Raw genomic sequence first — 23,937 nt, forward strand, 5'->3', positions numbered from 1 at the left:
TATTTTAGATATGCTGCTTCCATTGTGCCATTCCATCTGCTTCAGGAATAAGGTTTAAATATTAGACAATACATTTTAGAGCCTTTTCTGGCATTCTGGACTTCGTCAGCTTAGGCTTTAACACAAACAATTTTCCCATTGTCTAAAAGAAAAAAGAAAAGAGAATATAAATTTAAGTCATGATCTGAAACTTTAATTGTAATTTAAGGAAATTATAATTGCAAAGGAATTTTTTTTAAAGTTGCTTCATGTTGCAAATATATCTGTGTTCCATAGATTTCAATGGATTTATGCCAGGGATGAGATTCCTTTGTTTATTTAATAGGATTTCTTTGTATGTAATGCTTAGACAAGAGGCTTAGAAGTCAGTAGTGTTTTCAATTGGACAGAACTCTTCTGCTGGTTAGCAAATCAGGTCCCAAAAACTCCACACTTCTTTCAGTTAACTCAATTAAAAATGGTTAATTCGATTCACACAAAATTCTGAAATCTGTTTGCTTAGGACCATGTCAAAAGAACCTTTCAGTATTCAGCATTTCTGGAAATTGGATCATTTACTGAGGTGCCTAAATATAAACCTTTAGGCAACTGGGTTTGAACGCCGGGACTTAACATCTGTTTCATTACCGAGTTGAAAAATGAATATAATCAGGGACATTGTGAGACTTAATAATATTCATAAAGAGCTTTGAAGATTCTCAGATGAAAGGAGCTATAGAAGTGCAAAATACTATTATTATTACTTTTATTTTAGTTTTTATTATATAAAAGCTGTTATTTACAACAGTGTTCCCTAAAGTATGGGTGTCAGCATGGAATGTGTCATACTCAGGAATGGGAGGAGAGGAAAGGGAGGGGACAGAAACTGGGGGATTGTGACTAAATACATCAACTTTCTTTCTTTAGGTAGCTAGGTAGGATATTACCCATTATGCTTGAAAGGAGAACTGTTGAAATGTGAAGAGACTTTAAGCAATGGAAAGTCATCTGCCTGAATTTGTGAAGAGCGTAAGAACAACAAGTCTGAGATGTGATTTCACCAGTTATTTTGGTAAGTACTAATTCAGACACCCATGATATTGCTTTAAATTCCAGTATTCTTAATGATTTTATAGTTCTTCAAAACATATAGGAAAGGAAAGGAAATATTTTGTTGTTTCTAGAGGTTGAGCTCATTAAATGCATTGGAGCTCTTTGAGGCTCCTTCTGTCTTTGCGTGCCTCTACGTGCTATCCCTGCATAGTTCACATGTAGGCCAAACTCTCTGAGCAATTCATTGCTTTTCAGGTTTTTGAGTAAAAATGCACAAAGAGAATCTGCTTTCTGTTAGCAGTTTTACAGGATACTGCCCCTAAACCTAAATACAATTGCAAGTTGTCTAAGCTATTTCTGTTCATTGTTCTATCAATTTTGTATCTGATGCTTCATTTTTACATTTGGATACAGTTCCATTTTCAAGGCCATTATGTGATACTGTTGATTATCATGCAGATTCTGTTGTAGAATAGAATTGTAGAACTCTACAATTGTAATTGTAAAATAATTCTAGGATTGTAGAAGAGTTTCTATAGTACAAGCTTGCATTTGATATTTTCTGTTGGGATACCAGTCAATTTCTTTTGGGATGTCAACATTTGATGCCAGTCAATAGGCAACTGTTTAATGCTTACTGCTAGTCCCATAGAGTTTGCAGTCACCCAGAGCCAAGGAGTCTGACAAAGGTTGTCTTGTTTCAGTGTCTGAGTTCTAACTGATCAACACTGAATAATATGAACCTCAACACAGTATAACAGTTAGTGACAACTGACTCTTGCGAGATCCCCATACCTTTGACATGCAGGATTCTTGCATTGATATCACTTCAATTGCTGTTTAGCATATGTAGATAGAGGGTGCATGTACACGAGATGCTATGTAGCTACAGTGATGTATCATTGGCAGACACAAACCATGATATCACAGCTATGTTGCTATAGCAATGTGTTTCCTTGATATAGTGCATCATTATGGTGACATAGCAGCTAACAATAGCTGTGTGCAGTTAACATGGTGCAGTAATGGCTTTTACTGTGCCATCATTTAGTACTTCCCAAGGCAAGTACTAAATGATGGCACAGTAACAACAGCACCATAGGGGCATGTGTAGATGGGCCCACTGTTTAGTATGTGGTTTGGGGGGGTTGTTTTGTTTGTCTTTTTGTGCAGTAAACAACAAAATTTAAAAATGTAATATAGGGCACCTTCATAGGTTAGATACTTGCTTTAAACTTACTCATAGGCAGGAGAATGGCATAATCCAAATGTTTAAAAGATAGCATTTTCCATAATTGGTATGCTGTTCTACTTCATGCCAGAACTTCTCTGTGTCTTCATATTTTCCTTTTCCCCATACCAGTGTCTTCCATTCTCCTCCTCAAAACAAAGGATCTAGTTATTTTCCCTTTTCCTCCAGATATCACCAAAGAACTTTCTTTCCTGTGTATATCTGTGGGTAAGATGAGACAATGTCTCTCTCTTTTCTCTCTCTCTTTTTATCTCTACTCCTTTCTAACAAGGACAACATTTTGAGGAGGCTGGATGCTACTAGAGCAGAAGCAAAGAAACCCTCTTATTTTATTCCCCTTCTGTATTCCACTTTCACTTCTCATTAGTAATCCTTTTGTTTCTCTCTGGGAGATAAGTCAAGTCAGTATTTTAAACTCCTTTGGGAAATGGGTAGACTCAAGATGGACAGGCTTGCAATGCTGGAAAGTATAAGTGCTGCCCTCAACTAGTCCTTTGATATAATTTTGAGATCGGTTTATGACATGACTTCTTGTGTTAGTAGAGGACTGAACTGGATGCCCTAGTAGGTCCTTCTGGTCCTCTTTTTTTTGTGTTTATACAGAGGCATAGGAAGAATGCACCAGAGAAATCCTTTCTCATTCTTCCCTCACTAAGCAACACACAGGAACAGCAGCAAGTCAGTGATGCAGGCAATGTATGTAAGGTGTTCTGAGGAACTATAGTTTTCTAGACTGACACTTCTACTGCGAGGATCTATCATGCCATTTTTTGGCTAATGAAACCCATGTTGGGAGAGCAAAAAAACCCTGCTGATTTTGGTGTCAAAATATGGGGTTGATTCTTACTCCAGGAGCAGTGAACTCCACTGTCAATGTATAGAGCTGTGATTCCCAGAACACCTTTCACTCCATGACACACATTGCCCATGCCTTTGCAACCTGCATCCAGGAAGTGCAAAAGGATTAGAGAATGTAGCAGGTAAAAGTGGAGAGGTACCTGGGGACTTAGATGTCAGGCAGATTATATAGTGTGTCATAAATTCAATGTCTATATTGCGTCCATGCATTTTTATATCCAATAGATTTATGAAGTGAAGTTTGTAGGATTGTTTGTGAAAAGTATTTTGTAAATTCAAACAAGCACTGAACCTCACTAACCTTATCACCAGAAGCAAACTTTCTACAGCTCAAAACACACCAAATGGATCCAGACCATGCCATGAGAAGAAATGCAAAACCTGGAAACATATCTCCATTGATATATCCATATCTCCCCATGATTACTACACTCCACAATAGAGCTATCACCATTCCTGGATCTTACAGCTGCAGGCCAGTTGGAATCCTGAGCCTCTTGCTCTGGGGATTCCTCATGGTAGGTCCATGGCCCTTCAATGCCCCACTTTGGGTCCTGGCTCCAGCACAGACCAGTCAAGTGTGCCTCAGGTCAGATCTGAGCTGCCTGCCTGTTCTCACCCACCCACTTTCACTGCAACCAGTAATCCTCAGGCCTCTCAAAGATCTTATAGGTCTGGGCTTTCCCCAGCCAGGACTGTGTGTGTAAGGTTCATGGTCCTGGCATTTCCTGGGGCTGCTGCACACCAGCAGTCCTACCAGGTCTCCCTACCCTGGCAGGGTGCAGTTTTAGGTCATGCTCAGGACCTGGAGTCTTCTTTTTCCCCATAGCCCTAACCCATCCCTCCAAGTTCATCCTGGCATGGGATCTCAACAGGGAGATGTTCTTCTCCTGCTGGCTGGTGAAAAACTAAACTGCCACCTCCAGCTCTGAGAGTGGGGCATTTCATGGTTGTGAAAGCAACCAAAGAAAGGAAATAGGTGTCGAGTGAGGAGGGCAATATTCACTCCATCTGCTTGTGGAGCTTGGGGAACCCCAGCAGCTGAAGGTTCACCTTCAGGAACACCAGTTGGTCTACCAAACTAGGATCCAAGGAGGTGTGGTGGGGTGTTACAATTCCCCAGCGATGCTGAACACTCTCTCACTTGGAACACTGGTTGGTGAACAAGACAGGTGTTGCTGGGAAACCGTGGCCCTATCCTGCCACATCTGGCTGTAGATTGACCAATAGGCCAAGGGATCACATTACAGTGGCTCCATGTCCTCAGTGAGATAGGTAGCCACTGAGGCCTCTGCACTACCTGCTGGATGGTGCCAGATGGTGGGTTCTAATGTCTCTGGACCCTAACGTTGAAGCCATGATCTTGGCCCACATTGGCAGTGGCTGTGGTAGAGGAGGTTGGCTGCTGCTTGCAGTACTGGTATGGAACAGCGGATCCCCCTCTTCATGTCTCCACCCCGCCTCTGCCCTTCTGCCTCCCTGACTCTGTTCACCAGCACCTCCATCCAGTGATCATGGTTTTTGATGCTGCAGATGCTCACATTCACCCGTGGATTACACATGCCCACCAGCACATGGACCATACTGGACCCCAGTGGATCCAGCCACTTTTTGATGCCCTTCTTCAGCCATTTCATCAGTGCCTGCACCTCTAGTGAAAATGCCTTGCCTCAGCCAGGAACATTGATCTCCCTGCAATTATCCATTTGATTCTCAAGCTCCTTCGCTATGGGGATCACCTGGATAAGGAGGGCATCACCAGCACTGAGGCTTTCAGTGGCCTCAAGGAACAGTATGAGGACCACCAAGATCTGGGAGATGGTATCCCACTCAGTTTTGTTAAGGGGGCCACTGATCCCAATCTCCCCACCCAGCCTTTCGAGCATCAGATATATGGGGTTCCACCAAGTCTCCACATCCTGCATGATTTTGTTCTGTGGGATGCTCAGCTCTGCCTGTTTCTCCCACAGCATCTTGCCCCACTTGATGCTCCAGTGGGAGTAGCCCACCATCTTCCTACATTTTGAAATGAGCTGGCTGGTCATGGTATTGATGGTGCTGTCACCGGGAGCCCTGTCCCCCTCCAAGGCATCCCTGATTATGATGTGGAACTTGTGTGTCACACAGTGGATGACAACAAAGTTGGTATCAGGCACCACCTTGACCATCTTGGCCCCATTGTCAGTGACCATGAACCCGTGGGTGAGCTCAGAATGTCCAAAGAGCCACCCCTACACCATGTGGTTCATGACCACCAAAAGCTCCCTTGCAGTGTGGGACTCATCCATCACCTCCACTTGAAGGAGAGCCTACCAACACCCTAACTGATCACATCAGTGCCCTTTGAAGGAGAGGTAGGCATGATCTCCACTCTGGCTGCTGCAGGTGTCCAAGGTGAAGTGTAAGGCCACCTGCGGACCTGCCTTCCTCAGCTGCTCCCTCAAAGACTCCCTGCATGCCTCATACAGGGATGGCATCACCGTCCTGCTAAAGATAGTATATGCAGGCACTTGGTAGGATAGGGCCATGAATGCCATGAGCCACCTGAACCCTGGACACTCAACAAAGGAGAAGGGCTGGCCATCCAAAGCAAGCATCTCCCCTATGCTCTGGGTGAGGGGCTTTGGAGCAATAAGGGAACTTTTTCTTGGGCATGCTTCCACTGGTGCCAGGCTGAGGAGGAAAATGGGCAAGGGGGTGCTGCCTCCTGAGATGCAGCATTGCTGTGGTGGTAAAATATTTCTCGTCCTTGCCCCCGCTTATCTGCTTTTGGCAGTGCTGGCAGGTAGTATACCTGGGATCATCTGCCACCTCAAAATGATCCCACTCTTCACTCCTATTCACTTCTGGGTTGTGGGTGGGGATCCTGCTTTATCCGCCTCCTCAGCATGCAGAGTCACAACAACAGGAGGATCTGAGCCACCTATCCCCACAACCTCCTCTGAGGTGCTTTCTAGAGAAGGAGACCTGCTTCTAGGGGAACTCTGAGGGGTGTGGAGCACAAACCCAGAGTTCCCCTCCTTCCCTAGAATTTCCTTGGCTACGGCAATCAGCTCCCCTGCTTCCAGATCCAGCTCCTCCTCTGGCACTGGAAGGCTCATGCTGGCAACTGAAACTGGAGTGGAGAATGTCATGCTGACTCTGGTTGTGGTTACTTGTGTTACTGGTGGTGCTGCAGGCACAGACACAGCTCCCACCTCCTTGCTCCCACTAGCAGAAGAAGACTTATCTCTCCCAGGAAAGAGAGTGTGTATATGTTGGGGTGGGGTGGGGGAACTTGCAGCTGTCCCTCTGCCCCCTCTCTCTCCCCTGCCAGAAGACCTGGCACCTATCTTTCCAGCATGCTTCATGATGCTTGGTGTGCTGCAAAATGTGTGTGTGTGTGTTGGTATGTAATGTATGTAATATATGGTGTGCTTTCCTGCAGAGGGATGACACACTGTCAGGGAAAACACAGAATTTTGTTTTTGGGGGGTGGGGGGAAAGACAGGTTAACAAGAACAAATAAGAGGATTTTGGGGGAAGAATAAGTTGAAAGGAATGGATAACAATAGGGATTGTAGGCAAAGGTAAGTAGGAAAGGATTGGAAAGAACTGGGTGGCAAAAGACTACCTACTACCAAGCCAGAGTCCTTCAGATACTGCTGCTGCAACAGAAAGACAGACAGACAGCTCACAAAAGGCACATAGATGAATTCACACATAGCTTTATATGCTGTTTCTATGTCCCTCCCCAAAAGCACTGTGATTTGAAGGAAACTTGGAGAAAGATCACAGTCACTGGCCAGCTACAGATGTCAGTATCAGAGTAATCTTTCCACCTGCTCCTCCTTCCCACTTCCCCTCCCCCTCCCTTCCTGCATGTTTGCCTTTCAAATCTCTGAATCTTTTCTGAATCAATTCAGAGGCTTCGATTCAATTTGGAGCTTGTAATGGGTCTCTCGATTCAATTTGGATTCAGAGACTACCGAAGCTTTGCTCGGTCCCTAATGTGTCTCATTTGCCCACCACGTGTTATGTTACCAATTACAGAACTGATGTATATTCTTAGTAGTTCTGATGGCTGCTATCTCTCCCTTTCAACTTCCCAGTATGTTACAGATCAATATAGCTCTGCCCAATGTTGTCTCATAGGTTCCCTGAAATTTTGAAATCGTTTGGCTATCTTTTTGCAAAGTTGCCATGTTATAAAAAGATAAGCAAATAAACAGAAAAATGCAATCAAGTTTAATTCAGGTGCACCATGAAAATCTTCACAAATTTTTCTCAAAATAAGAAGCACGGAAGGGACTATCAGCAGGATTAGAAGTAAAGTGGAGAAGAACAGACAATGTAGAGATTAAATTGTCAGGCTGGTATCAACACAGAACAAGAAAACAAGACATGAGCATGAAAAAGACAAGGATAGCAAGAAATTTCATTTTCCAACAAAGGGGTGGCTGGGCTCAATTTTCAAATGTTTGGCAACAATGATTTTCTATAAAACTCAAGGGACAGAGTTAAAGAAGAAGAGTTCAGAAACATTTAAACATAGCACATATCTTCATTAAGCACACTATATAAATCTAACTGCCAGCTAGCACAATGCCCACTGCAGGGTGTATTAATCTCAGTGACAGTTAACACAATGCCCTCAGTGTGAATCTATATGCCAGTTGCATTCTTCCTGCTCAGCTTCTTAATAGAGCTACACTGAGGACACAAATTCTGTTTTGTGCAGCATTTAAAATTTCAACATTTGCCTTCAAAGGGAAACTCCACAATTTAGAAATTCTTCACAAAAGAACATCACAAAAACTTTTCTGGGTTAATAAAAACTTGAAAAACAGGATGTCTTATTTACACACTATATTTATTCCAATCCAAGACGAGGCTTTTCCCCACATTCAAAAGGGTGGGGAAAAAATCCTCATATTGGATTTGAGTACCAGCCTGGGGCAGGCAGCTGCTGTGGATCTGGCCCTGCCCCTGGCCAAGAGCTGCAGCTGTCACCTGCCCCAGGCCAGGGTTGGGACTGGAGCCTCCACCACTGACTGGCCAAAGTTGGGGTGAAGCTACCTGTGCTCCCTGCCCTGAGCCAGAGCTGTCACATAATGTAGGCAGTAGTGTAGCGAGGCTGGGAAGGCAAATAGCAGGAGGGGGGGCAGAAGGGGTCTAGCTCAGGCTTGTTTGTCCTCATGCCACTGCTTTCCCCACCATTTGCCCCCTCACAGTGGTGAGGAGAGGTGAATTTAAGATCACCTTCCATTAATTAGATTCTATACATGGACAATTATAACAAAATTATAATTTTCCACATATAGAATCTAATTAATTGGAGGAGGTCATCTTAAATTCCAAGGTATCTTGGATTTGGGTAAACACAGTATATTAGATCAGTGGAAGCTACTTTTTTTGGCAGGATTGCAACAAATAGCCTCACACTCTCCCCCACTGCTACTCCAATCCTTTTCCCTTAGTCAATCTGCTTGGCTTTTTGCTCTCTGCCCTGTGTTTCCTGGCCAAGCTGCTATTCTGTTTTCTTTTTCCCAGCCTCACTTTACCTAATTTGGTGCTCTGCTTTCTGTTCTCTTCCTTATATGCCATTGTTTTACCTGTTCTCACCTCAATCTGATGCATGCCACACATAGAGGCTCCCTGTGCCACTTGTGCTACAAATTGAATACCCCTGTATTAAATTATACTAATATATGTAATCAATAATTATGCAATATGATATGCAGAATTTAAACAGTTTCTAGTATGTGTATGTGTGTATATATAATATCTCCAAGTAGAAATTTTTTTAAATGAAAAATTGGAATGCAGGTTTCCAGAACTGTCAAAACAGAATGTTTGGAAAGTCTTAGGAATTTTTTTCCCCATCTTAATTTTTCTTCTAATCAAGATTTGGCAAAAATGACACCGTTTAATGAGTTACTTTATATTTGCAAGAACTATATTCGCTAGTGAAAAAAAAGTTCAACTGATTTTTTTCCCAACCAGATTTACTTGTTACCAGTGGGTCAGTGTCCCAGAGTTCTGTATTTTGTTACCCCTCCTTTTGTTTTGAATGTTTTCAAAATTAGTCTTGGTTCATAAAGCAGATCTGGTAGCAGCTCTGGGTGGTATCTTCCCTCAGTATCAGAAAATCAGAAATGTCTCCTTCAGAGTCTCCCATCTTGTAGGCTTCTGCCACAGAAGAGTCTGGCTCATAATATTCTCGAAAGATAAACTGAGATTGTACTGTTTTAAATGTTGTAACATCTGAGTCTTTTCCTTGGCTCATCTAGTCAGTTACTAAACTCATGGAAAGTTACTTTAAGTGACCACACAATTAAAAGACAAGTTTTAACTCTTCCCATGACTGACAGTTCCAACATACTTAACTTAAGGAGGTCATCTGATAACAACTCAATATATAGATGGAAATTATGTTCCTGATCCTGCAAGGTTTCCCTATATATCTGATTATTTTTTTTAAATTGGTTAACAACTATATATGGCAGTTCATCTCAGTCTGTCGCATATGTCTAAGCCTGGCTGAACAAATGGGAACATTGTTCATAAAAACATGTTCTCTTTTTCCTTGAAAAGTTTTGGCCTTGTTAGAGCATGATCTCACCCCCACTGAAGTCAAATGCATTTTTTGTCATTGGTTTCTCTGGGGACAGCCACTCAGAAATCATATTTCATAGGATTGTTGCTAAGCTTCATTAGTTAGTGCTTGTCAATCAGTTAGAAATTCTGACTAAAGATATCATCTATGTGCAAAGTATTATTTTTCTACTTCCTTTCCTCCTGTTGTTGTGTTTATTATTATATATTGAGGCATAATATTAGAAAAGGAAATATATTGACTTTTACATGACAGAATTTCTGGTAATTTAGGTAGTTTAAAGCTCTCTTTATCAAATAGAGACTTATGTTTCTGACTCAAGCTCCTATGGAGTTTCAGATAACTAAAAATAAACTGTCCACCTGTACAGTATATCTCTTGACTTATTACCAGCATTATCTTTTACTCACTGAGTGCTTAGTTATGCCAGATAAATAGATGGCAGCTGCATGCAACAATTTCAAATATGTTTCATCATTACAAGAATATGGGCCGAATTCAATAAAAATTCCATCTGGCTATGCACTAGGCAGTGCCAAGGAACATTACTTTTTTTCATGGTCTGGCCAGCTTAGTGCAAGATTGTGTGCAGGCCAGATAATGTTCTATTTTTTAAAAATCTTTTTCATATCAACCTGCTCTCAATAATTTCTCCAACTCCCTTCATATTTAAGTGCGTGTTAGTGGTGCATAGGCAATGACATGGACCAGATTGGAAACCCACTGCACACTGTCTTTGAATACCTTTCAATCATATTTTTCTTTTTGTTCTTAAATAATTTTTCATTCTCTCTCAAAATTAAATCTTTGCACAGGGTAAATACATGTGTTGTGATCATCTTAAAGGTTTGTACTATTGAAAATGTCCTTTTTTAAGTACTTTGAGTAGTTTGTTGAATAAAAGCACTAACAGCAGAAACAATGTTTTAATTGCACTGTAACAAGCCTTATAAAATCAGATTTCACTGTTCTTGAGCCAAAAGAAAACCCTTTAATATGATGCATGCACAACAATTTGAAGTCTTACTTTTTAGCCATTGCTATTTTTATTTCTGTATAAGACTAAATAGGTGTAATTAACCATATTAAAATACTTTAAGCAAGCTTAATCATTCATTCTTTACTTGAATTGCATCGAGCTTTCTACTAAGACAAGATATACTTATAGGGTCCATGCAGCTAGATAAAGGGACGCAGGTTCTGAAGGCCAGCTTTGGAAAATCAGTTTAAAAGTGCAATCGTATTTAAAATGTAGCAATTAACTTCAAGGTACCCATGGTAAAATCGCTTTATTTATAAATTCCTTTATACAGCAGTGGAGGAAGTGTGGTATGGCTTCGCTTTCTGTTCTATACCTTTCAACTTCTAAGTACCCTTTGTGTGTTCAAACCAGAAGCCATCTTATACTTGGAGCTCATTATGAAAGGAAAGATGCACATTATGCCATTGTGCTCTCTCATGAATGATTTACTTTGATTCCTTTGCTTTTGTATTGACTTAATTGCAGAAGAAAGTCTTTCCAGCTGAAAGCTTCTGACCCCTCTTTGGGTACATATGCACATTATAATGAAATAGATATCTAGGGATAGGTCAGTGTTTGGGAACAATTACCCCTGGAGGCATTAATTATTGGGGGTAACATCAACAATATAGTTTACAAACAAAAGCTACCTTTTCCTTTGCCCATCCATGTATTAAGCACTGCAGAAAAAACATACCATCTCTTCTCTGTATTGCTTGGTATAGCTGTTGACTTTGCTATCCAACAGACTCCTAAAATTTTAACTGGAATTCTCTGGCTAAATGAACTGCTTGGGTTTGGGAGGCAGATACTAATAACATCAATAAGTGAAATGCAGCAAAAGATCAGTAGGTTAGTCAGGACTGCTGAACAATTACTTCTTAGAATCAACCAGCCAAAGTTATAAAAGTCAAGATGATTTTGGGCTCCCTTCTTTTCTGAAGGGCATAGCCTGGAGTATTAGTGGATGGATTTACCTACTTAGGTATCAACTTTCGTAAGTTTCATGACTGCATCTACAATAAATGGTATTTTCTCGCGTATAACACGTCATCACATAAAAAACACTACTTGTTTTTGGAAGGCAAAATGTAGAAAAAGAATATTTTTCCTGAGTCATAGATCACTGTGTAACATAGAATAAGTCCTCCTGGGAATATCAAGAGTCCAGGAAGTGTGGGATCCCAGGAGCCAATCTGTGAGACAGCAGTCATTAGGCTGCTGTCTCACCCAGACTAACTTCTGGAATGTCACACTTCTTGGACACTGCGTGCTCCCAGGAGGTTTACTTTATGCCACACAAGGCTAGGCCATAGACCCTGGTAAGGGCAGTAGCAGTACTGCTTGTTCTTTACTGTAAGTAGTTTTTAAAAATTATTTTCTGTAAATAAAGTGTTGTTCCACATCACACATTTGCTGCTTCAGGCATAAGTTACAGTGCTCAGACAATAGCTACAGCTATGAGAAAGTTAACACAAGATTCTACCCCTTCAGCTGGTTGGGACAGACATAAGCAGCAGCCATCTTGGTACCTGTATGGTATGCGTGATATTTCCAAGCTTGCTTCTCTTCCATAAAATAAAACAGCTTCCTTGCTTAAGACATATACCCTAATTTTGGTTGGGCTGATATTTTTGGAGTGAGTATGTTATATGCAATAAAATAATTTGCATTTATATTCCATAGAATATGGAGATAAATTGAGTGGGTAAGATGAGCAGTATTTTTCTGATATTCTTGTCAATATGGAATTTTAACACTGTCAATGCTGAACTATGAGTATTCAAAAACAATGTACAAAATGTACTTCTATATGAATCAGGGACATTGAAAACAACAAGTCTATCTAAAGAAACAGCTTTCACTACCCACCTCTGAAGGAGATTGGTAGAACAAAGAATAACAACATTTTGGCAGCAGGCAGGCACTATTTGCTTACAGCTGTGAAAACAGTATCACTGAGAAGAGGACCTGTCTTTGCCACATTTTGAGAATGCCAGAATAAATAAATAAAACAGATCTTAGTTAAAGTTAAAGGAAGTCAGCACAACACAAGAGAAACAGTTTGTGATATAGTAGTGACTGAAACAAAAACCTTATAGAGTACCAACTTCAACAAATTAAAGAAGCAGACCCAGGATGGGATTAGCGTATGATGAATGACCTCTGCCTTATGCACCTGATTGTGTAACTAGTGTTTTGGATGTGTTTGAACTGAAGATACCATAACATGTTTGCATGGTGCCTGGAAAATCTGTTGATTATTCTTTGCATATTTCTGTTCTTCTGATTGCATCTCATTTATTTAAAAAACAGTTCTCTGAAGTTTTGTGACATGAAACATGATTTATAAGCTTGTCCCTCAGAAAATGTCCACTTTTTAAGGCTTATGAGCCAGTTGGTCCCAAATCTCAAGTGAGAAGTACTGTGGACATATTGACATTAGCCAATAGGAACTGGTCTCATACCATCAGTTTATGTCCTATGTGGTACCAAACATCCTTCAAATCCTACCCTACTCTGGTTAGATTCTTATAGTCTCTTGCCACCATAGTATTTAAAATTCAACACAAGCAAGCTGAAAACTTAAAGTACCTTTGTTATTTTCCCCAGCTTTGGGGAGTAATTAAGTGTTTTTAAAAATGTATTTACTTACTTTTAACCCTTATATAAATGACACTTTCTTTTGGTTTTTTGTTTGTTTTTACTAAAGGTTTACAAATTTGCTTTGCGGAAAAGTAAATTTGTTTTGCATTAGGTCCTGGAAACAGTGAGTTCCATGGTCATTCAAGTTCTTGCAGCTGTAAATTCTGAAGTCTCAGGCCAGCTGCCAGGAAAGCCCTGCCTCTTGTGCATATGAAGTAGACCAGAGGTTCCCAACCACCTGAAGGGTTGGCTGCCAGGTTGTGGCATGAGCTTTAACCACTGCTAGCAACAGTTCTATGCCCAGGTCATGCCCATGCCATGCTGATTGGCTGGGTGAGACTATCCTCACTTGGACAATGACTGTGACTTTAGTTTTTGAAATTGGACCACAGTAACTGTGGCTAGTCACTTCTGTATCAAACTCAACAGCTAAGAGATGATCAAGCAAACTTAAATGGATTGTTTTTTTCTGGAAAGAGTGCTTCTGGAAAAAAAACACTCTTTTTTTTCACTGTGCCTCTGCCTATTGAATTTGTTTTGCATTATACACCTGCCTCTGATCCTTGAACCCCCCTGCCCCTCACATAAAAATTAAATTTAAATATGAAAATTAGATGGTTTCTATACTCGGTCCACCAAAATTCTTTGAGTGAGTTTGCTGGTCCACAATATAAAAAAGGTTGAGAACCACTGAAGTAGACAGTTCCATTATAGCTCAGAAGCATAACAGTCAAGGGCTGGTGAGACTCTGGAAAGTGAGACAGTTTCCTGGGGAAGTCCATGGAGAGCTTTGAAACTGGGGCCCCTGGTAGACATGCGGATAAAGGCACCGTGGGACCTGATGTGTAATCCCCACAGTCATGATTCCTGTCCTTCTATGCATGTATGGCAGGCAGTGTGACTGTGAAATTGAGCATAAGATCCCATCATGCCTTACTGATGGTGCAGGAGCAGCCTGGTATCATGATCCAAGGTTCCCTTTGCATCAGCAAGTAGCGAGTTCCCATCACTGGGAATAAGGAAAGTGTAATAACTTGGTTGGTTCCCATCACACCATTAGTGCCCTATACAATATGTTGTAACTATGTGACTCATACCTACCCCTCCTATGTAAATTGATTCTTGAATGAATGGGGATGAATGAGGGTGTTTGATAGACAATGGTAGTAGGTCTAAAAATAGCGTCCTCTAAATGACTGAACCATCAACTCCATGACCTAACCATTACCCTGCATTGACACTCCCTGGCTCAAGATTTGGAAGACAAAGACTGCTGCAGAAACCAGCCAACCTACCATTACAGACACCTGAAACTGCATGTCCTCACCAGGAATGTGCATGCTCAGTACGCCAGGGGCTGACCCTTGCCTTGGCATGCCTCCTGTCATTAGGGTCACACAAGGTCTGCCCCTATAAACAGGGGCAGTGAAGACAGACCCAGTGGGATGCCCTCTCCTCTGGACCAGCACCATGCCACACTACCTCTCCACTCAGAGGCCCTGCCGGCGACCCTCTCTGGACAACACCTTGCTGGAGAAGACCCCAAGTTGGGTTTTTATCTTCTTGACCTACCAACCCCACTCCTTGATTTCCTGGCTATCTTCCAGCTTTCTGTCTCTTTTTTAGCCCCAATCTCCCAGCTTTCTGCCTTTCAGTTTCCAGGTGCCCCATCCCCCAGCTGTCCCAGCTTTCTGCTGCAGTTTCCAGCCTCATCTCCTAGCTTTTTGCCTGTCTGTTTCCTGGCTATCTCCTCCTTGCCACTGGGCTTTTTCCCTTGCTTACACCCCAGTGCACATTAACCGTAAGTAACCCCAAGTACACACATACACACCCTACCACCCAAGTTAGGAACTCACCTGTGTGTATGTGTAGGTGGGTGATGTGTGTGTGAACTGGCATATATATATATATATATATATATATATATATATATATATATATATATATATATAGATATATAGATATCATTGTGTGCGTGATATATGAATTAGTGATCCATGTATGTGTATTGAGTGTGTGAGTATTGACAACTGATTTTTGCCTACTTTTTGGTGTGTATAGTGTGTATGGTGTGTATAGTGTGTATTGGTGATAATTGTGCATGTGTCTAGGCTGGTAATTCTGAATGTGTGTGTGCCTGAGTTGGTGAGGGGGTGTATGTGCCTAGTGTGTGTATGTGCAGTTGATTTATATGTGTGTATATGTGCAATTGTGTCACACCCTCCCATCTAACAGTGCAATTTTGAGATCCTGAGAGTTGGCCTGGCCCGACAGGATAACACCCTGACAGCTGGGATCCCAGATCAGTTGGCAAGGCTTCCAGCTGTGGGTGTACATGTGAACCTCTGCAGCTGGAAGCCTCAAACCTGGTCATACGTTCAATTAATGGTATGATAGGATCCACCCTCAAAGTTATTACACATTATTTTATGTAATACCTTTGTGGCTTATTCCTTGTTTTATCACACCATTAATTTCATTGATGTGTGGCTGGATAACAGCTTAAGATATGATTAATAGGGCTGTGCAAAATTTCACTGAGTGTTTTGTTTCAAAGCTGTTTTGATAGGTTTCAAGCTCGAAACAGTGAAAATTAAATTAAACACAAAGTATCAAAACAGCGACAAAATGAAATGAGGGCACTCGAAACATTTTGAAAGTTTCAAAACGTTTCAAGTTTCAAAGCAGCCTGGTGGTAGGAGCCAGGGAGAGCCAGGGCTGTGCTCCAAGCAGCTTCACAGCCCCATGAAGCTCAGCCAGGCGGAGAGTACAGCCCTGGCTCTTACTACCTCCCTCCACCGGGCTGCACCCCATGGGGCTGGCAGAGCCAAATTGGAGTGCAGCCTGGTGGCAGGAGGTGGGCAGACCTGGCACTGTGCTCCATGGGGTTGGTGGAGCTGATCAGAGTGGAACACCAGCTGTGCCCACCTCCTGCCACTGGGCTGAATGCCATGGGGATGGCGATGCTGACTGGAGTGCAGCCAGGTGCTGAGAGGCAGGAAGAGCTGGGGTTACACTTTGTCTCCCACCACAGGGCTGAGCTCCATGGAGTCCAGCCCTGGGTGCAGCCTGCACCCAGCACTGGTCCCAAGTGGCAGTGACAGCCTGCAGTCATCTTGCATAGATCCAGGGGCCCACACCTCTGGAAGGAGTCTGGTACAGACAAGCAGTCCTCCTGGGGATGTGGGCCCTAGGCTCTGCGCCTAGAATACAGGAGGCTGCCACGGCTGCCTGGGGTCAGCGGCAGCATCTGTCTTCCCCAGCACTGGGTGTGGGCTCTGCCCAGCACTGGTCTCAGGTGGCAGCAGCAGCCTCCTGTCATCTGGCACAGATCCAGGGGTCCACACCCGAACAGCCCTGCAGCCATCCTGGGGGGTGCAAGCCCCCAGAGCTGCATGCCAGATAAAAGGAGGCTGCTGCTGCTGGCAAATTTTGCTTTAAAAAATTTGAGGTGCAGTTTCTGAGAAATCTCTGCACCTATCTCCTTGAAACTTGGCAGGTTTCATGTCCTCAGAAGAGGCTACCATCTTTGCAATTTTCATCTGAATCAGGCAGTAAACAACAATGTTTTAGGCATTTTCATGATTCCTCATTATAGCCTATGGGCAACATGTCGAAATGAGTCGAAAAAGTGAAATAGTTTTAACAAAACAAAATGGGACAGCGCTTCAAATGAAATGAAATGATGAAACAAAACACGGTCCCTTCAAAACAGTAAAACAAACATCAACACGAAATGATGGTGTTTAGCACAGTCCTGATGGTTAACTAGTTAATCGCATCTGAAGTGTAATATGTGGAAGGGGCCAGAGGAACAAAATTTTGGAACTTGGCCTGATATTCAGTTGGAGAGTAGTGAAGCAAGCAGGGAGAAAATTGATGTGCTCCCATTATATTCCATAATTTGGAAGAGCAAAGATGTTATATTTACAACCACTTACAGTTTTCCAAATCTAATGCTGGTACCTCAACATATAATCCTCATAGAGTGTAGAGAGAAGTTGCCTAGCTAATTGTGAATGAATAAATGTATGTCTTCTGATCAATTCAGTGAGTCTAGTACTAACAAGGAATGTAGAACTACTAGATGGTAGACACCTTTTCAATTTGGGGACTGAAATATGTTTGGGATGTATCTAGAATATTGGATGTGAAAAGTAAATACATTCAAATGACTCTTAACTATCTTCTCAGTTACCATCCTCATGAAAGGAGAGGTAATTCTCAGAGTCAAGAGAGAGGTAGTTAGCTGTGTGTAATCTGAAATCAGGCAGGAGACAGGATAGAGATGCACCTTAGAGACTAACTTAATCAGAGACTCATGAAAGCTGATGTATCTCTGACTCAGTGAGTGTACAAGGCATATCTCTATCCTGCTTTCTAAGAGTCAAAACAACTAAAGAAGATTTGTTGTGAATTGCAAATAAAGTTGAATCAAGAATTTTCTTTTTTCTTTTTTTTAGTGTAGCAAAAACCTCATTTTTTCTTTTTCTTATTTATTTTAAAATGCATTCCCTCCCTTTCCCCAACCATTTCTGACTTTTTTTCTCCCTCTCTATTCCCTAGATAAGTATAAGTAAGCTAAGATGTAGGATAAGCTTTAACATTTTATTTTAGGTAGTAAGTTTTATTGTTTCTCTCCCCTCCTTGCAAATAAGTGCCCTGCTTTTTTTATATAGATATCCACTGTTTTATAAGTGATAATTATTATATTTTGTATTGATTTTTTTTCTGCTTTTATATTATGTGATTACTGTCTTAGGCCTATATAGGTAAGTTAGCATAAGTCATGTCAAGTTTCCATTTTGTTTATAAAGTCTCCATCCTGTCCCCAGGCCCGGTTGTGTAACCCATGACTCATACCTACCTCTCCTATGTAACTTGGTTCCTGAATGAAAGGGGATGGATGAGGGTGCTTAAGAGACAATGGCAGTAGTTCTAAAAATAGCTCCCTCTCAATGACCGAACCATCAACACCAATACCTGGATCAATGACCCAGCCCTTGGAACCAGCCTCAGAATTCAAGAAACAAAAGATGAGGCAACCCACCATTGTACCAAGCTGCACTTGCTGAGTAAGAACACCTGGAGCCCTCTGGAACAGGACTGACCTTGCCTGGACAGGACCTCCCCATAGCAGATCAGAGGTAGTCTACCCCCTAAAAGGGGTAGTGAAGACTGACTCCTTGGGACGCCCTCTCCATCTGGACCAGCACCATGCCACACCACCTATCCACCCAGAGGCCCTGCCGGCGAGCCCCCCCCACAACAGATTAGTGATCTGTGTCTAACTTTTGGGGTGTATAGTATATGTGCTTGAATTGGTGATAGGTATGCATGTGCCTAGGCTGGTTGGGATGTGTATATGCCTGAGCTGGTAGTGTGTGTGTGTGTATGTACCTAATTGATCTGTGTGTTTGTATATGTGCAATTGTGTCACACCCTCCTGCCTAACAGCGCAATATTGAGATCCTGATAGTTGGCCTGACCCCACAGGGCAACATTAGGACTACTGTTAGTAACATGTGCAATGAATTCAATTAGGTACTTTACGCTCCTGTTGTTAAGAGTCATATTTGTTCATGATAATAGCAAATTTTTGCCTCTTCAAGCTAGGCTGAATTCATGCTAGTAACTTAGAGGGAAAGATTCTATGTCCAGCTGCCACTTATCCATCCCATTGATTCTAAAAAGTTAAAAAAGCAGCTACTGGTAAATTAAGAACTGCTAAAAATCAATGTTATCTGAACCTTTGATTAAGGCATGCTAAGAGCTAGGAATGAATTTCACACCTGATCCCAAATTTTCTGAAAACTGTCATACCTAACTGGTTAAAATGAATGAGTTCAAATCTCTATAGGTGCATCCAGATGTGTGTGCACGTTTGGTTCCTCTGGGATAAGTAGTGGCAGTGGATCCAAGTGGCCCAGCTCCACTTCTTAACAGTGTATGCTGCCTGAGCGTGTGTTCCTTTGGATATTTTTTTGTGTGTGTGTGTTTTTTTTTTTTATTTTGACCCCTGGATATGCACAAAAAAACCTCAAAACCAAAAAACCAGAGCAGCGCATGCTTGAGCAGCATGAGAAACAATTTCTGAAAAACACTTTTTGTTTTAAAACTCCTTTTGCTAATCCTATAAGTCTGGTATATTTCACTGGAAAAGCTAGGATGCTATATCTATTTCTCTATTTCTCTATGAACCTTATTGTTGTTGTTATATATTTATTGATATTCTGTATAGTACTGCATACCATAAAGGCCTGCCTTAAGTACTGAGGGACAGCAGGCACTAGCTTAATTGTGTAAACACTGTAGAAAGACATGGGCAAAATCACTGTTGACTTGCATCTGGTGTATTCTTTAGCTTAATATCATTTCACTATATTGAGTGTATTTAAATTCCAAAGTTAAAAGTGAATGTTCACTTCCCTATGAATTCACCTTAAGGAAAATAATGATACAGAGGGAGGACAGTATAATCAGTCATTCTAAACCTTTTTTAGACTCAAGGCACGTCTTGCTAGCTTTTGATTTGCAATTCTTTTTTGGTGGCAGAAAAATAACACAACAATTCTTCTGTTGCAAAAAACTCACCTATAGACATGCAGCAAGACTGCTCCAATGTGTTGTAATTACAGTGTGTCGGAGCAGACTCCATCCTACTGAGTTAGCAGGTGCTGTTCTGAACTCAGCTGGGCCTGCCAACTTGTCAAGTTGCCAAGTGAAAATGTCTGTCTCATACCTTCTGCTAAGACCTCTCACCCAGGCTCTAAAGATTCCTGTCACTTTCTGGATGTGGTTGGTAAGGGGACCATCTTAATGCTAGTAAATCACTCTTGCATCTGCCTCAATGCTAGTTAACTCAATAACCACCATAGGCCCCAATCAGGGGGCACTATAACTCACCTTATTTACAAGTGTAAGTAGTAGCCTTCAACTCCTGAAGGACAGTTTGAAAGAGGATGGAGTTTGACTGTTCTCAGTGGTGGCAGATGAAAGAACAAGGAGCAATGGTCTCAAGTTGCAGCAAGGGAAGTTTAGGTTAGATATTAGGAAAAACTTTCTCACTAGAAGGGTGGTGAAGCACTGGAACAGGTTACCCAGAGAAGCTGTGGAAGCTCCATCCTTGGAGGTTCTTAAGACCCAGCTGAATAAAGCCTTGGGTGGGATGATTTAGTTGGGGATGGTCCTGCTTTGAGCAGGGGGTTGGACTCGATGACCTCCTGGGGTTCCTTCCAACCCTGGTTTTCTATGATTCTATAATTGAGTCTGCTGGAGCATGGTAATTACCATGCTCCAGCAGCCTCCAGCATCATGTGTATTAGTGTCCCCAGGCTGAAAAATGGCAGCAGGGGTACTTTAATTAAAGTTCATTTAATGAGCTTTAGTTAAAGCACCCCTGCCACCATTTTTCAGCACAGGAACACTGATACACGCACACTTAGAGAGGCTTTTGGAACCCCTCTAAGTTTGAAATATTTGTGTTTACTTTGTGAACTATGTTTGCACATGTAACGATGCTAATATTGTGTAGCACTCACAACCACAGCACTGTGGCTAAGAATCACTGGTGTAAAGGAACAAGTATTAATTTTCTGTTGCCTGCAGTCATTTATAGTATAGCCAGGTACAGATGTTAAAAAAGCCCAAAGAGGAATTGATCCATGTTTTTCTGTAAGTGGCCTAGGTTACATCAGGAGCAAACGGATCACATGTTCACCCTTTGGTGGGGGAGAGGTGGCGGGAAGGGGCATGCAGACAGAATGCACTGGTGGAGACCAGCAGATTGGGGGCACTCCTGCATACCTCCTAGCAGGCCCTATGGGGTCCCTGAGTTGCCAGAGACAGCCAAAAGCAGCTGAGTGCACAGACCACCCCTAATTGGCTGACAGACATGGGCAGGCACCCCCAACCCCCTGTCACATTAGCCAATGACCCATCTGCTCCTGAAGTTTCCAGGAGCATCTGCCTATTTGCCCTGTTTTGGGTGCTCAATGCTCCCTTCTTCCTCCCCCACCAGTACTCTAGGACCTTGTTGATATGGGCCAAAAAAGCCTTACAGTATGGCCTGGGTACCTGTGGGAAGTGGCTGAGCTACATAGGTCACAGCGTTAACTCCATACAGTCCCAGTCCCAATGTTCTGCCCCCTGACATCCTGACCCACCAGAGGTAAGTTTTCTGCACTGGGTCCTGCTCTGGGAGGCTCCATGCTGGGGTTTGGGTTGCAGGGTGCCTGGCTCTGGCCACTGAGATGTGGTGTGCATAACTCAGGTTTGCGGTCTGTGGGGCTGTGCTTGGCCAGAGCATCTGAGCATGGTCCAAGTTCTCATGCACCTCCCTGCAAGCAGGGGTTGTGTGGGGCCAGGATCCCCCACAAAGGAACCTGGGATGTCAGAGGGCAGCAATCTAACTTGAATTGATAGGGCATGCGGTACAGATGTTTGATTCACTCATCTAACCTAAATGAATTAAGTTTGAATGCACATCAATCCAGATCTGTCTTAAAACAGGTTCTGCCATTTTTAGACTAGTATATGTGCACCAAACTTCTGTATGGTTATGCACTTAGATCAATTTCTGATCACAAAGATTGGTTTATGTACCTGTCCTAGGTGAAGATTTTTTTTTAAGACTTGTATGCACTTCTATAAATGACTGTTTAAGGTGTAAGGTAATGGTGAACAGGACTGACTATGTTCTAGAAGACCTGAAGCCAGTCATTTTTAATGGATTTTTTTTCCTTCAGAATAGTGCTTTATTTTGTAGACTCCAGGCAATTAAAAAAAATATATAATATAGCTTTGGTGAAGTCTGGATTAATTTATGAGAATTAAAAAAAAAGGTCTCATGTCAGTGTTATTTCCTGACAGCTCTAATACAAGTATTGTGGTTTTTAATGGTAATGTATTTTCTGATATTTTATTGTACTTGTTTTTACAAAACCACTCTATCCCACCCTGAACCATTGTTTATTAAGGTTTCTCTTTTCATTTCATATGTGTTTAAAGTGAAGAATGATTTACACACATCATTTAAACTAAAAACAGAGCAGACCCTTTGAACCTCTTTTTTGTATTTGATCTTTTAATTTATATGGAAACAAAACTCACTTTTCAATCACCCACTGATTGTAATTCTTCTGAAAGTTTCAATGTAACCCAAAAATCAATATTAACAGATGTTGTTTGCTTAAGTCTGAAAGTGTTCCAGAAAAATGCTTGTCAAATGCATCCCATCTATGGTTTCATAAAGTTTCAGATTCACAGAATCAATATCAGCAGATGTTCTTTACTTTTTTTTTTTCTCAAGGCATTTCAGAAGTGCTTCCTCCAGCATAATTTTGAAAGAAAATTGAAACCACCAAGTGCATGACAGCTATCAATGTTGCCAGAGAGTATGCACTTGTCAACTTCTTGAGAAATACATTGTCTTCATCTAATATTATCCAAGACCAATAATTAAACAGAAAAAGACAGTTTTAATTAGTTCATGATGAATGATTGTCTAAATCGATGTAGTATCGGCCATATGTGTTAGATGTCTATATTAGTGCAAGATTAGCATTTTTGCAATACACTGAGAACATCAGTGCAAGAACTGAATATGACAGAACGGGGTTAGGAAAAAGGAAAGGTAAGAAAATGAAATATGAAATATACATATATGAATTTGCCCCCTTTAAAACAAAATCTTAAATGTACTGGAGTTGGTAGTAGTTTGCATTTACATAGTGTATGTGCTTGCATGCATGTATGTGCATGGAACTGTAGCCACATTTGGAATGTAGCCAGCCAGCTAAACAATGCAGAAGAGAGTAAATGACAGTGAGTTGAGGAGACAATATATATTTTTTCTTTTTTTGTCTTAAGAGAAAGGTTGCCATTATACCATGGGATCTATAGTGTCTGTGTAGATCAAACTAGACCTCAGTTTTCAAGGTTTTATTTAAAAAAAAAAAAAGCTCCCTATAAAAAAAGTTAATCGTGTGTTATTAACTTTAAGAAAATGAATTCTTCAGTTGACATAGCCTTCTGCTGGTGTGTCTGACTGATGTCACTGGAAATCCCATACATGTGTTGAAGTGCATGTAATTCCAAAGAAGCTTACCACAACCTATCACTTTTTTTCAGAGAATGCATAATTCTTACATTTCTGTAATTCTTTTATGTGTATGTGTAGTCACTTGTGAAAATATTAATACAGTAAAAACACATATTTTTGAATTTGATACCTTTCAGTTCAAAACCCTTTTTAAATACAAGCAATTATTGGATTGTCTTCAGAAAAAATGGTACTAATGAGAAATAATTAACAATATTTAGTATTAATTAAGGCTAACATATCTTTTCAGGTGTGCATAACATTATATTAAAACATAATCATACACGAGTACATGCAAACACACACAAAACAGAAGAGCGGGCTAGTGTTTTATAGAATATCTTAATTTAGCCATATACATGTGTGTAAAATAGGCATTGGGGTATTTTTAGAACTACAGTTGGTTAAGCACAAGTAATTTTTGTTTC

General features: G+C 41.4%; 1 long non-coding RNA gene across 1 annotated transcript in view; it reads left to right on the forward strand.

Moving 5' to 3' along the window:
* Positions 1–910: 910 nt before the first annotated feature.
* The window catches only part of LOC109283276 (uncharacterized), a 133,849-nt gene continuing 110,822 nt past the window's right edge, over positions 911–23,937 (forward strand). Inside the window, exon 1 of the long non-coding RNA XR_002090382.2 lies at positions 911–1,051. This is a non-coding gene — a long non-coding RNA (uncharacterized LOC109283276). The remainder of the gene's footprint in view (positions 1,052–23,937) is intronic.

The sequence above is a fragment of the Alligator mississippiensis genome, chromosome 8 (genome assembly GCF_030867095.1).
Source record: "Alligator mississippiensis isolate rAllMis1 chromosome 8, rAllMis1, whole genome shotgun sequence".
In the NCBI taxonomy this organism is placed as follows: domain Eukaryota; kingdom Metazoa; phylum Chordata; order Crocodylia; family Alligatoridae; genus Alligator; species Alligator mississippiensis.